The following is a 14,701-nucleotide window of genomic DNA, read 5'->3' on the forward strand; positions in this document are numbered from 1 at the left end:
GAGGGAGCCGCAGTTTGGCGATGCGGATGCAGGATCTTTACCCTAGGTCTGGTCTGAGGAGGAGGGTCAGGTGAAGAGAGAAGGGTTTTTTTTGTCCGTTCTTTAATTTTCTTCTCTTTCAAAGCTGCTTGTTTCCTGCTTCTTTCAAAACCGAAATAGACAACAATGTGTAGGGGGGACCCAAGAGGTGGTGTTTTGTTGTTGTTGTTGTGCACTTGTGGGGCCTTGTTAGGGGTTTTGTTATTTTTATCCTCATACATCGGTGAACTTTTCCCACTGTCTATTCCCTTCGTTTTTGCCCCTCTTTGCCTGGTGCTACATGGGCTGCTCTTGTTTTACCATCATCAGCTTCACTGTTTTCTTTTTTCTTTTAAAACTGTATTTTCTTTGTGCTGCAAACAGTCTTAATATATATTCAGCATTAAAAAAAAATTCTCCCCCCACCCCCCCACCCCTTGCACACACATTGAAAGCTGGGGCCCCTTTGCTGGGTTCTTTGCTGTACTGAGGAAGAGAATTTTTTTTTTTTAAAGTCTTTCTCCCTCTACCCTCTCTTTTTGGTATGTGTGTGTGCTTGTTATTTCAACCGGATGCAGGGCATCTGCGATACTTGGGTTAGTAGTTATTGACAGTGCTTTATCCTTCAATTGGAGATGGGAGGGGTGGTAGTGAGGATCCGTTTCACTTTGATGAACCTCCCTCCCCATGGTAGAGTGTTAACAGTTTTCATTGTGGCTATGAGACTTTGTGTGTGATGAACAGGGAAAGGACACAAGGAAGCTTTGTAAGAACTCAGTTTACAGTGTTATTTGTGACAGTTATGGTACTTTTAAGAGTTTTCTTTTTTTCATCTCCATTTTCTTTTGAGAGTTGAAATCGAAGTCAAGTTGTTCATAAAGAATGTATGAAGCTTCTCAACTTGAAACGTGTGTATATTTCACTTTGTGGCTGTTAAGATTAGGCATGTGTGTTCTTAACATATTTTAAAAATTTACTTTCTGGTTTTATTTGGACAGTGACTTAAATCTGCTCAGGAGAGAACTTTTTCCTTTTTAAGTCTTCTAAAAAACTATTTTTCTCTGTAGCTTTGATTACGTATCAGTCTTCAAGTTGTAGAGTTCTTGGTTAGAGTTTACCCAATTTTACAGATCCCCTAAATTTGTTTATTTTCAGCCTAACTTTTAATTAATAGATGATTAGTGAAGAGTCTTTGTAATGAATGTGTGCCAGAACAAACATAATGCACTATTATAGTTGCACACATTGAAGTTTCCAATTTAGAATTTTAAAATACATGTTTAAATATTCTTTCCAACAGCAAACATATATTGATTTAACTGTGATTTAACTGACTAAGCAGCCTGGAATAATGTGATGGTATTAATTATTCTTGAGGTTGTCAATGAGAAGGTTGGATAATTACAGTGCTTTCAAGGATAGTATTTTGTAAAATAAGAATTGGGGGTTAAAAAAACTTTACCTCTTTAAATTCATTTCCATGTTGCTTCTATATTAAATGAAGATGACAGTTTGTTCTGAAAGAAATCACTCTAAGAGCGGTCAGATTTCTTTATAAGTATTCATCTCTTCCCCAACCTGGGTTCCAAGCAAATCTCTTAATATTCACCTTTTAATTCTTTTTGGTCAAATTTTCTGTTCAGATGAGTGTCAAATGTCTAAATACTTTTGGATGGTGAAGCTCCTGGGTGCTATAAACTCTCTCTGAAGTTAATAGGAGTTTTGCTGTCTTGGGACAGTTTCAGATGTTAGGTCATTTACATAATAGGTTTATAGCCTAGTAGGTTATGTGTTATAATGTTAGGGTTTAATATTTTTATTTGCAGTGTGCAGAAGTCTTTTGAGGCATTTCGCTCATTACGTATAACTCAGGGTTTTTATAATTTATATTCTCAATCACAAGTTGATTTGAGGGCAGAACTTGAATTCTGCTATCCATCTTTTAAAACACATACGTGGTATAGAGTTGCTTTGGGTCAAAGTAAGTTGACATTATTCTTCTCCCCCCACCCCCCCACCCCTTGCACACACATTGAAAGCTGGGGCCCCTTTGCTGGGTTCTTTGCTGTACTGAGGAAGAGAATTTTTTTTTTTTAAAGTCTTTCTCCCTCTACCCTCTCTTTTTGGTATGTGTGTGTGCTTGTTATTTCAACCGGATGCAGGGCATCTGCGATACTTGGGTTAGTAGTTATTGACAGTGCTTTATCCTTCAATTGGAGATGGGAGGGGTGGTAGTGAGGATCCGTTTCACTTTGATGAACCTCCCTCCCCATGGTAGAGTGTTAACAGTTTTCATTGTGGCTATGAGACTTTGTGTGTGATGAACAGGGAAAGGACACAAGGAAGCTTTGTAAGAACTCAGTTTACAGTGTTATTTGTGACAGTTATGGTACTTTTAAGAGTTTTCTTTTTTTCATCTCCATTTTCTTTTGAGAGTTGAAATCGAAGTCAAGTTGTTCATAAAGAATGTATGAAGCTTCTCAACTTGAAACGTGTGTATATTTCACTTTGTGGCTGTTAAGATTAGGCATGTGTGTTCTTAACATATTTTAAAAATTTACTTTCTGGTTTTATTTGGACAGTGACTTAAATCTGCTCAGGAGAGAACTTTTTCCTTTTTAAGTCTTCTAAAAAACTATTTTTCTCTGTAGCTTTGATTACGTATCAGTCTTCAAGTTGTAGAGTTCTTGGTTAGAGTTTACCCAATTTTACAGATCCCCTAAATTTGTTTATTTTCAGCCTAACTTTTAATTAATAGATGATTAGTGAAGAGTCTTTGTAATGAATGTGTGCCAGAACAAACATAATGCACTATTATAGTTGCACACATTGAAGTTTCCAATTTAGAATTTTAAAATACATGTTTAAATATTCTTTCCAACAGCAAACATATATTGATTTAACTGTGATTTAACTGACTAAGCAGCCTGGAATAATGTGATGGTATTAATTATTCTTGAGGTTGTCAATGAGAAGGTTGGATAATTACAGTGCTTTCAAGGATAGTATTTTGTAAAATAAGAATTGGGGGTTAAAAAAACTTTACCTCTTTAAATTCATTTCCATGTTGCTTCTATATTAAATGAAGATGACAGTTTGTTCTGAAAGAAATCACTCTAAGAGCGGTCAGATTTCTTTATAAGTATTCATCTCTTCCCCAACCTGGGTTCCAAGCAAATCTCTTAATATTCACCTTTTAATTCTTTTTGGTCAAATTTTCTGTTCAGATGAGTGTCAAATGTCTAAATACTTTTGGATGGTGAAGCTCCTGGGTGCTATAAACTCTCTCTGAAGTTAATAGGAGTTTTGCTGTCTTGGGACAGTTTCAGATGTTAGGTCATTTACATAATAGGTTTATAGCCTAGTAGGTTATGTGTTATAATGTTAGGGTTTAATATTTTTATTTGCAGTGTGCAGAAGTCTTTTGAGGCATTTCGCTCATTACGTATAACTCAGGGTTTTTATAATTTATATTCTCAATCACAAGTTGATTTGAGGGCAGAACTTGAATTCTGCTATCCATCTTTTAAAACACATACGTGGTATAGAGTTGCTTTGGGTCAAAGTAAGTTGACATTATTCATATTGATTGATTAAATAATAATGAGAAATTCTAACAAATGATAAATTTTAAAATTAAACACAGGGTAAATACCATTTAGTTTTTTTTCTTCCATAATATTTTTCCTAGGAGAGACTATTATATTGCTGTTATCCTATGTTTTCAGTTTTTAGACTAATAGGGATGTGAATGTGATCATGTTTTGATAGTAAAAATATTAAATAAGAGTCATTTGTAACTTATTTTCAATAGTAATTATAGTTCAATATATGTCTTAATGCCTGTCTCCTTTCGGATTGTTTTATCTGTGAAGTATATTAAATGGTATGGATATAAAATGTTTACATATGTATGGTAAATTTATACATTCCTAGAAGTTTTGCACCATTTCATAGTTTTTCCATTATTTGGTAGTTAACGCTTAATTTAAAAATACTGTATTTTCTCCAGTATTCAAATAGACTTCTACTCAGAGATTGGAGTAAAAGTTTGTAGTTTGGCTTATACGTTTAATATGTTTTAATCCTGAACAATATTTTTATCCCAATTTATTGTAGTAAATTATTTTACTATTAAAAAGAGCAATTAAAAAAATGAACAAATCTTAAGATAGATTTCGTGCATTGTTTAATTGGTGATATATGTTACTTTTCGGTAACATTTTTCATTATTCTTCAGAAAGTTTGTATTTTGTGTGTATTCTGCAAACTTCTAAGGGAAGAAATCAGTAGGTGGAGTATAATGATTTTGCTTTTAAAATTCAAAAGAGAGATGAGTGCGTATTTTAAAGAGTGTATATAGAATCACATGTGTGGGAAGAGTTAAAAGAAAAAAACTTCTCTGAGCAGTCTGATAGGAAAATTACTCTGTGGTATCCATACTGAGAGTATGTTACAAGAAGTGAGAGTAGTAAAGAAGTAAAGTTTCAAATTATGACACGTTTACTAGTTATTTTGCTTTTATGCTGAGCATTTGGCTGAAATCTTCTTTGCTCAGTTACTTTAAAAGTAGTTTTCCTAAATGAATTCTTTGCCTTTTAACTATTAGATATATATTCTCGGTGGCCATTGAAAATGGATTTTAAATTCCTCTGTTCACAGGTGCATAGTGTTCCCATATTTTGGAAATCCAAGATTAAGTGGGTTTGACTAAATCTCGCTTGTTAGGACAGATGGCTGCTTTAAACAGGTGCCACTTTCATTTTTTTACTGCATTGTTGGGACTTCCAGAGGTTCACAAAAGGGCTGTCTAAAGCAGGTGGCATCCTTTGTTTTTGTTGTTAGTAAAATCATCCTTTAAAGTTAATTATTTTCCTAGGAAAGGTTTTATTTTTTAGGTTTTTTTTTTAAAAAGTAAAAGTTTTGAACTACTCAAAATTTATAATTTAATTAGCATGACTTTTATTTTTGAACTGCATTCTGTTGTCAAGCTGTAAACTTGCATATCCTTTCAGAAAACAGTTATTAATTCTTACAAATAATGGTAAACTCTTTCAAGGCAGAAAAGGTATACAGAAGCACTTTAAACATTAAATGAATCAAATTTATCTGAAGGAAAAAAAACAGTGCATATTTGAATAAAGTGAAATTTGGGTGGCATGACAAGTTAAATTTTGCCATCTCATACTTAAGGACTTTTTGACAGCATTAAATTTTTATGCTTTAATTTGAATGATATATTTTGAAAATGTGTATTGCTTTTGCTGGTTTAATATTTTAAATGTTTTCAAGCTCAAACATATTCCTGACCTACTTCAGCTATGAAGTTTATAGTGATCTTTCAAAATGAAAATTGTTTTTTAAGCATTAATGTTTAAAAATATGTGTTGGAGAAAATATAAGAATAAATTAGCCTATTGATTTCTAAGGTTCGTATTTACTCTATTATCTCGTCCTTTTTTTTTTGTGGGAATTTTATATATCTTATAATAGATGCACCAGAGGGTGCTGTTTGTGACATGAAATTATCATCACTAAGAATGTGAACTGATTAAACTTTTATTTAAAGAAAAAGATTTAATTGTCCATATATTCATTCAAACATATACTAGCCTTATTTCTATGGACTGTAAAACTTAATGTACTATCTAAAATCGGCAGTTTGATATCAAAGCTTATCTCTGTGTGCTGATATATTAGGTCATCGAGAAAGTTATAGTGTGTTTTTCTATGCAAAAATGTGTCACTACTTTCACAACAACCTACTATATTAGCATAACATATAAAAATGTCAAGGTTGATATCTTTGGCATTGTCTGAATGTTAGCATTAGTCACATAGGTATATACATTGACCATCATATATAATTATTTTAACCTCTGTCTCAAAAATATAGCTTGACCTGGGAATCATACTCTTTGGCTATATGGCTTTCTACCCTGTGAACTTGACATTATTGGCACTTACTGTTATAGTGACCATTCTTGTAACACATATGGCATAATTCACAATATATATTTTTTAATGGTACAGTCTTTTAAAAAACTGCGTCTGAAAAGTGTAACTAGTTACAGTAGTTATCATGTTAATTAACCAACAATAAAATATTATTAAACTTACCTAGATAATCCCTATTTCATGTTACTGTTGTAGTTTTCTTTGGTTTTGTAATTTGGCTTAGTGTCTGAAAGAGTTTAGGTTCTCTAATGTACTACTTACTTCTAATGTATTAGTAACCTAATCTGAATGTTTGTTCAGTGAGAGATTTTTAGGGGAACTGTTGAATCTCATCTTTAGAACTGCTGCTTTTATTGTTGACTCTTTTCACAGCGGTATATGCTCTAAAAGACTGAGACTGAGAGGGTGAGCTTGCTCAGATAAGCTCAGAAAGATATAGTTATTACATATAAACATTTATCTTGGTAATGAGTTTATCTGTGCCATTGTCTCACATTTAACTACAGTTTGCCAATTGTGATTTTTAAAAAACTAAGTACTGGGTTGTCGGGAAAGTCATGATGCATTTTTGCCTAGAAAACCACGTCGTGACTTTCCTGGCAACCTAATATTATTGTCATCATTTTTGCTATAGGGCATGTGTGCTTGCTGGAGACAGACAGACGGAAAAAGAAAGCACCTACCCCCCCCCCACCCACGGGGGGCGCGCACACCAACTCCTATTTCATGTTACTGTTGTAGTTTTCTTTGGTTTTGTAATTTGGCTTAGTGTCTGAAAGAGTTTAGGTTCTCTAATGTACTACTTACTTCTAATGTATTAGTAACCTAATCTGAATGTTTGTTCAGTGAGAGATTTTTAGGGGAACTGTTGAATCTCATCTTTAGAACTGCTGCTTTTATTGTTGACTCTTTTCACAGCGGTATATGCTCTAAAAGACTGAGACTGAGGGTGAGCTTGCTCAGATAAGCTCAGAAAGATATAGTTATTACATATAAACATTTATCTTGGTAATGAGTTTATCTGTGCCATTGTCTCACATTTAACTACAGTTTGCCAATTGTGATTTTTAAAAAACTAAGTACTGGGTTGTCGGGAAAGTCATGATGCATTTTTGCCTAGAAAACCACGTCGTGACTTTCCTGGCAACCTAATATTATTGTCATCATTTTTGCTATAGGGCATGTGTGCTTGCTGGAGACAGACAGATGGAAAAAAAAAGCACCCCCCCCCCCCCCCCCCGGGGGGGATGCCCACTCCACAGTTCCTTCTCCTTTATCCTCATATAGGAATTCCAGGTACACAATCACATGTGCCTGGTGTGGTTTTCAAGTCCATGGGTCTGGTACTTGAACTATGTGGTTTCCCATGTGGGATTCAGTCGCCTTGATCACCACACCATCAGCTGGTCTGCTAATTGTCATATTTTTAAAAAGTAAGTGGGAACCAGCAGTTAGCGTAATGGCTATGTCGCGGGGCTCCCACGTAGTCGACCGCGGTTCGCATCCCGGACCCGGTGGCTTAAAACTCACACTGGGCGCATGTGCGTGTACGCTCAAGATCCTGAGAGGAGAATGGAGGAGAAGGGATTGTGGCGTGGCCATCCTCCCTGGAGGGTGATTTCTCGCTTTCTGCCTCTCTGTCTCTCTCTGTCTGTCTGGTGAGCGCACACGCCCTATAGTGAAAATCTCTCCAAAAAAAAAAAGAAACAGTAAGTTTATAAGGCATGGTACATTCTATATTAGAATGCCTTAAAGCATTTTTAAAAAAGAATTATTTAATTTTATTTATTTATTCATTTAACTTTTAAATTTGACCCGAGAGAGACACAGAGAGATAGAGAAAGTGAGAAAGCAAGTCACCAGGTCTGGGGCTTGAATCATGGTCAGCCATGTGGGAGTGTCCAGTGCCCTAACCATGACGCCACTTGCTGGTTCCCAGCCTTAAAGAATCTTAAAGATCAGTAGAAAGTAATAGTATTTTTTAATACTAGTCTAGCTAAAATAGGTTAGGCATTTTTCTTGAAAAATACAGTCCTACAGTTTATAGTTACTTTATGCCACTAAGATTTAGAAAATATATGACAAGTTGTATTGTTAAAAAAAATCTTTATATTTGAAGTTTTACATTTAATATCAAAGTACAAGATGTACTCAGTAAAAGTGTGTTGGTTAAAAGTTTGAATTGTATTTAGGATATCAATAAATATGTCTATGGTTCTTTCAGTAGATGGACAGAACAAGTATATTGGTTAAGAATACAGATTTTGGAGTCAGACTTAAGATAATCTTACTTGCTTTGTGAGTTTAGACAAGTTATTTTACCTAAGTTAGCCTCCGTTTTCTCAGGTGAAAAATTTTTTCAAGATCAAATTTACCTGCCTTATGAGGTTTCGTGAATATTAAAAGAGTTAATATATGTAATGTGCTTTTGACATGGAATACATGCTTAATACTTGATAGCTATTAGTATTAGGAAATGCTGAGAAGATACCTAGTCTAGTCTTTTTGCTACCTAAGAATACATCTTTTTTTTTTTTAAAAAAAAAACAACAACAATTAATTGCACGTGAGTTTTGCCAGAGAAAGAGAGAGTGAGAGAGGGAGAGTGAGAAAGCAAGCCTCCAGGTCTGGAACACAAACTGCGGTAGCCCATGTGGGAATTCCAGTGCCTTCACCACCATGCCACTTGCTGGCCCCAGAATACATTTTTTTTTTTTTCTTTTTGAGAGGTTTTTGCTACAGGGCGCTTGCGCTCGCCAGAGAGACAGAGACAGAAAGAGAGAGAGAGAGAGAGAGAGAAAGCGAGAAATCACCCCCTGCCAGGGGGTATGGCCACGCCCCAATCCCTTCTCCTCCATTCCCTTGGGATCTTGGGCACGCACACACATGTGCCTGGCGTGAGTTTAAGGCACCAGGTTCGGGACTCGAACCGCAGTTGAATACATGGGAGTTCAGCGACATAGCCATTACGCTAACTGCTGGTCCCCAGAATACTTCTTATATGTTCCATGGATCATCTGGTTTTAGTATGCCCAGAGTTTGAAAACATTTATTTGCTCACTAATCTCTCATTAAGTAGTGTTCCCTTTCCCTCACTTTGAAAAATAGATATCAACCTGTCAATTGTAGGTTTGGATTACCACTTGATAACCAGTCTTGTTATCACACTGGCTTAATAGAATGCTAGATTAGAATTACTAGTTCTCTGTCCTTATTATGATGGTCTTTTACTATGTTTGTGTAATTCTCCTGGTCCAGGGATTTCAGATTAAGAACTAGTGATGTAATATTTCGTTATCTCTTCTACCTCCCATTGTCCATTTCATTGTCCCATTTTATATGTTCCTTTTCATGTTAATACATGAACTCATTTGAAAGCGTTTTGAGCCTTATTTGTAAACTAAACACAGTCATTAATATATAATAATACAGAATCTAGTCAGTTATATAAAGATGAGTTCATCAAGGAATTATTCTATCATTTCATAATACATTGCTTAAATTTGTTATTTTACTAAATGTAGAGAAATACATGAGGCCACCACTTCTGTACCTGAAGTAGTAAGTTGTTTTGGGATAATTCGCCAGTTCTAATCTTGAACTATAAAGTAACTTTGGAACACTCTGCAGTATTAACATATAATATGAAATTATAGAGGAAAAACCGTATCTTTGGCTTCCTTTCTTTGGATGTTAAAGATATTTAAAGTAACATTTTAAAGTTGTCTGCTATATTTAAAGTTGCTATTCATTTATTTGCTACATTTCTATCTTTTGCTGAACATTTTGATTAAAAATGAAATGTTTTTCTCATTTTAGAGTGATCCAAATATCCTAATCTTTCTCAAACTGGAAATGTGATTTCTTGATTTCTGTATTTCAGTTGAAAGCTTAGCTGATACTATTGGGTTGTCAAAAAAGTCATGACATGTTTTTGCATAAAAAAGTACTTCATGACTTTTTTGATGGCCCAATATATGTCATAATTTTTGCAGAATCATTATATATTGTACAGTTTGCTTGTCTCCCTCATTTTACGCACTCCCATCGTCTCCAGACTTAAAATGTTTAATTAATTACTTAAGGCCCTTTGGGGGACCAGCAATTGGTGTAAATGGCTATGTCATTGGACCCCAGCAGTTGACAACGGTTCGAGTCCCGGACCTGGTGGCTTAAACTAACTCTGGGCATGTATGTGTGTGTGCCGAGGATCCGAGAGGAGAATAGAGGAGAAGGGATTGCAGTGTGGCCATCCCCCCTGGGGGGTGATTTCTCTCTTTCTGTTTCTCTGTCTCTCTCTGTCTTTCTGGAGAGTGCACACGCCGTATAGCAAAAACCTCTCCAGAAAAAAAAAAATTACTTAAGGCCCCTTAACATTATTTTTATAGATAATTAGCTTTAGCATATAAAATTAGACTGACTCTTAGCCTTCTTCTCTGCTTCCTTTCACCAAGGAATTTTTTTTTTACTTTTTTTTTTTTTTGGAGAGGTTTTTTTTTTTTTTTTGCTATAGGGTGTGTGCGCTCGCCAGACAGACAGACAGACAGAAAGCGAGAAATCACCCCCCACGGGGGATGGCTATGCTGCAATCCCTTCTCTTCCTTTCTCCTCTTGGGATCTTGGGCATGCATGCACACGTACCTGGCATGAGTTTTAAGCCACTGGGTCCGGGACGTGAACCGCGGTCGAGTACATGAGAGTCCAGTGACATAGCCATTACGCTAACTGCTGGTCCCTCACCTAGGAATTTGACACACTTTTTTTTTAAAAAAAATTACTTTTCAAAATTTAATTTTATTTATTCATTCATTTATTTTAATATGACCAGAGAGGGGCACATGCGTGCACACACACACGGGGGGCGGGGGTGTGGGAGAGAGGGAAAGTGAGAAAGTGAGAAAGTAAGCCACTAGATCTGGGACAGGAACCATGGTTGACCATGTGGGCGTATCTAGCACGCCATCTGCTGGTCTCCACGTTTATAAAGTAACATTTGGAAGAAGGCTAGGAAATGTGACTTAGTAAGACTCTATCTACTTCACCTTCTCCTTCTCCTTCCCTCCCCTCCCCTCCCCATCCCTTTTCTTTTCTTCAGAGGACATGTCTGCTTACTGGAGAGAGAGAGAGTTAGAAAGCACCTCCATGGGGAATGTCACAATCCCTTCTCCTCCATTTCTCCCTCCTTTTGGGATTTTGAGCAAGCATACACCAAGCCTGGCGTGTTTCTTCAGGCTACCAGGTTGTATTTGAACAATGCAGTTGGCCACATAGGACCCAGCCACTTTAACAACCATGCCATTTGGCTGGCCAAGATTACTTTTCTTTTGGAGAGGTTTTTGCTATAGGGTGCGTGCACTCTGCCAGCCAGCCAGCCAGCCAGCCAGAAAGCCAGAAATCACCCCCAATCGGGGGATGGCCATGCCGCAATTCCTTCTCCTCCATTCTCCTCTCTGGATCTTGGGCTTACATGCACATGCACCTGGTGTGAGTTGAAACTGCTCGGTCCGGGACTTGAACCGTAGTCAACTGCATAGGAGTACAGCGACATAGCCATTATGCCAAGTGCTGGTCTCACCATTTTAATCATCTACTGTTTTCTTACAAATTTCTATCAATTTGCTCTTTTAACAAATCCGTAACCAATCTTGTTTCACTAATGATACTACCTGTGTGTGGTTTTGATTCAGAAGACTTACTTTCTGGTACATGGCTGTGTCGTAACCTCTGGCTAATAACTTTAGGAGTAAAGCTCTAGGCTAGTCCAAAAATTTTGTGTTTGCCTATTTGCATATGACTGTTGTTGACTCTTTAACTCCTGGATTCTCTTTCTCTAACTAGAAGCAGTAATTCCTAGTCAATACTGATTGTCTTTGCTTTATAAAGTCTGGTCAAGATTCCTAGAGGTTCAGATGCCTCCTGTTGAGGCAGAAATGGGCATGGGATAAGAGGACCTGGGCCCAGGAAGACAAAGTGAAGAAGCTAGCCTGAAAAGTGCATTTGTTAGTTGTTGTGAAGAGGCACATGAGAGAGAGTGACAAGGCTGAGAAATGAAGGAGCTTGAAAGTGCCAACCAAAGAAGAGGAGAAAACAAAGGTACTCAATCGGCCACTCACTGGAAAACTTTAGTCTAGTTCCTTGAACCCTGTAGGTCTTAGCTTCTGCATCTGTATATTGCAACAAAAGGGTGTGAAAAAGCCCTTTCCAGCAATGAGTCTGATTCCATAGCAAGCCTAGGAAAGCAAAGTATACCAGTAACACAGAACCAGGAATCATATTTCTGTAACTGACTGTCTCAAAGGCTAACATGTTGCTTGGCTATTGTTTCTTCTGATAAGAAGGGAAGAAAACCCAGAGCCTGAGTCTTGCATAATGGCCATACCCATGGCAAAGTCTCAGAAGGTTCCACCGTTTCAGTGGCTTCTGTAGAGAGCAGTGGCCAAGTGCCCTGATTTTCTCACCCACATAGGGATTAGCTGAGTCTCACAGCTTGAGCTCCTGCTGGAGCCAGCTTCTTTATGTATGTGTGCCAGACAAGTGTCTGACAGTTGGGGCTCCTGCCTGTTGCTCACCAATGAGATATTTAAAACAGGACATAATTTTCCAAGTGTATGGATAGGCAATTTGACAAAGAGAGAAGTTCTTTCTTTCTCATCAAAAAGAGTAAAAGTTAATTTAGGCTTCTGCTGACCTCATTTTTTTCTTTTTTAAACATTTCTTACCCATTATTGAGGCCTTTACTTTATCCTTTTCTTCATGCTATTCAACCGATTTATGAAAACCTTGTTAAGATCTGGGCAAGTTGTGAGGGCCTTTGGGTTGTTGTGGGACCCTGGTTTGAGAATCGGTGCTGTTATCCACACTAGTATTCTTTTATGATTTTTCCATTGGTAATAATAATTGCTTTTTTTTTCTCCTGAATATTGTTCATAGTTGGATAAACATTTCTTTTAATTCAGGTTTGGTTGTATAAAAATTCTTTTTGATCTAAAAGTACGTATTTTTTAAAAATTTTACTTTAAATATTAACTTGGTAAGTTGCCTTATAAGATTTTAGAGTATGCAGACTAAGACATAAAGCATTTTTACATTAGTTCAAGGTAAGTCATATAATCTGCCATAGCTCATCCAGCCTAATGGGAAAGTGTGTGAAAGATTAATAGGTTATAATTACTGTTGCTTCTAAAAATTATTTTCGAATGCTCTTTTTATTAATACAAACATCTGTGTTTCTGAGCTACGTGCAGGTTAGCATGCTTAAAAATATTTATGTATTTCGATGTAATTATCATCCTTAAAATGTTTCTGGCCCTTGAAGTCTCAGCATAGTTTACCTTAATGCACAAAACCATTTTATAGACTTTGCTTCTTAGTTAAGTTTCTTCCATGTTTCAGTTGTGGAGGAATAGGGGAGATTGCTGGGGAAGGGCAGGGAAAAACAGATACCTTTTGAAATAGTATCCTGTTTCTGTTGTTAGAATGGCAATAAAAGGGGATGGCATATTTTCTCCAGTTCCTATTCCTAGGCTTTGAAATTTTGGTGGGGATGTGGGTTTAAGTAGGGACTGGGGGCATAGGGAGGTGGGAGATAGGAGTGATTCAGGTGATGCATTCAGCAGTATTTCTTCCAGATCTCCTTTTCTGTTGTAGTATTGTGCAGAGTACATACACGATTGTGAGGATAGGCATTTTATTACTAATTTTTGTCAGTGATTCTTTTTCTCCTGAAGACTGAGTTTATCTCTATCCCTTAATGTATTAGTGGATGTAAAATAATATCCTTCTCTTTTAAGGAAGAGATGCCCAGATTTAGAGAGGCCAGAATGAAAAGGAATAGTGAAAAAATCTAGTTCATGCACGAGATAATACAAGTGATGCCTTAAATCTACCTCTTTATCTTTTGCTTTGAATAGATGGTTTTGCAGATATATTTTTGCAATAGGTTTTTCTCCTGCTCCTATTTATACTGACATTTTAAAGAACTAAAGAGTATACTCTGTCATATCAGGCTTAACTGATTATATCTGATGACAGTCTCAGGTGAGTTTTGGTGAAGTGTCAGTTTTAAGGATCATTAATAAGGAGTATATGAAAAGCTATTATGATAGTAATCTGAAAATCACCTTTATAACTTTAGGTGAACAGTATATATTTTGATGTGCCATGATGAAAACCAAACATGAAAAAATTAATACACAAAACAAGATGAACTTAGATTCTTTGCTTTACAACATGATCATACTGCATAAAAATGTCCCTAAAAGGCATTTTTAAAAAGTCTCTTTTGGGAGTGAAGGGGGCAAACTTGACAGGGTCTCTTCATACTTCAGTCCCCCTCCCCCTGCCCCGCCAATCTTCGAGCTAGCCAGGATCCTAGACATGCTTGCAGGTGGGCCTAGGACATGATCAGGTTGACCCTAAGTCCAAACTCATCACCTCCTGTAGGGTTCCAGCATTGCCTTACTGCTTATGCCACTGTGCCTGGGCCTAAAGTTTGTTTAAATAGTTGGTTTAAAAATTTACTTTATGGGACTGGCATGTGGCTTGGTGGTTAAGGTACTGGACTCCACATGGCCGACCGTGGTTTGAGTCCTGGACCTGGTGACTTACTTTCTCTCACTCTGGTCAAATTAACAACAACAGCAATAATAGTAAATAAAAATAAATAATTATTTTAAAAAGTTACATTTTTAGGGTGTACTTATATTAAGAAAAATGGAATTTAGCT

The 14,701-nt window shown here is 36.6% G+C and overlaps 1 protein-coding gene across 6 annotated transcripts in view; it reads left to right on the plus strand.

Annotated features, from left to right (window-relative positions):
* Positions 1-14,701, plus strand: part of RFX3 (regulatory factor X3) — a 358,769-nt gene that overhangs the window by 469 nt on the left and 343,599 nt on the right. The window lies entirely within an intron of this gene.

The sequence above is a fragment of the Tupaia chinensis genome, unplaced genomic scaffold, assembly GCF_000334495.1.
Source record: "Tupaia chinensis unplaced genomic scaffold, TupChi_1.0 Scaffold000354_1, whole genome shotgun sequence".
NCBI classification, from domain to species: Eukaryota; Metazoa; Chordata; class Mammalia; order Scandentia; family Tupaiidae; genus Tupaia; species Tupaia belangeri.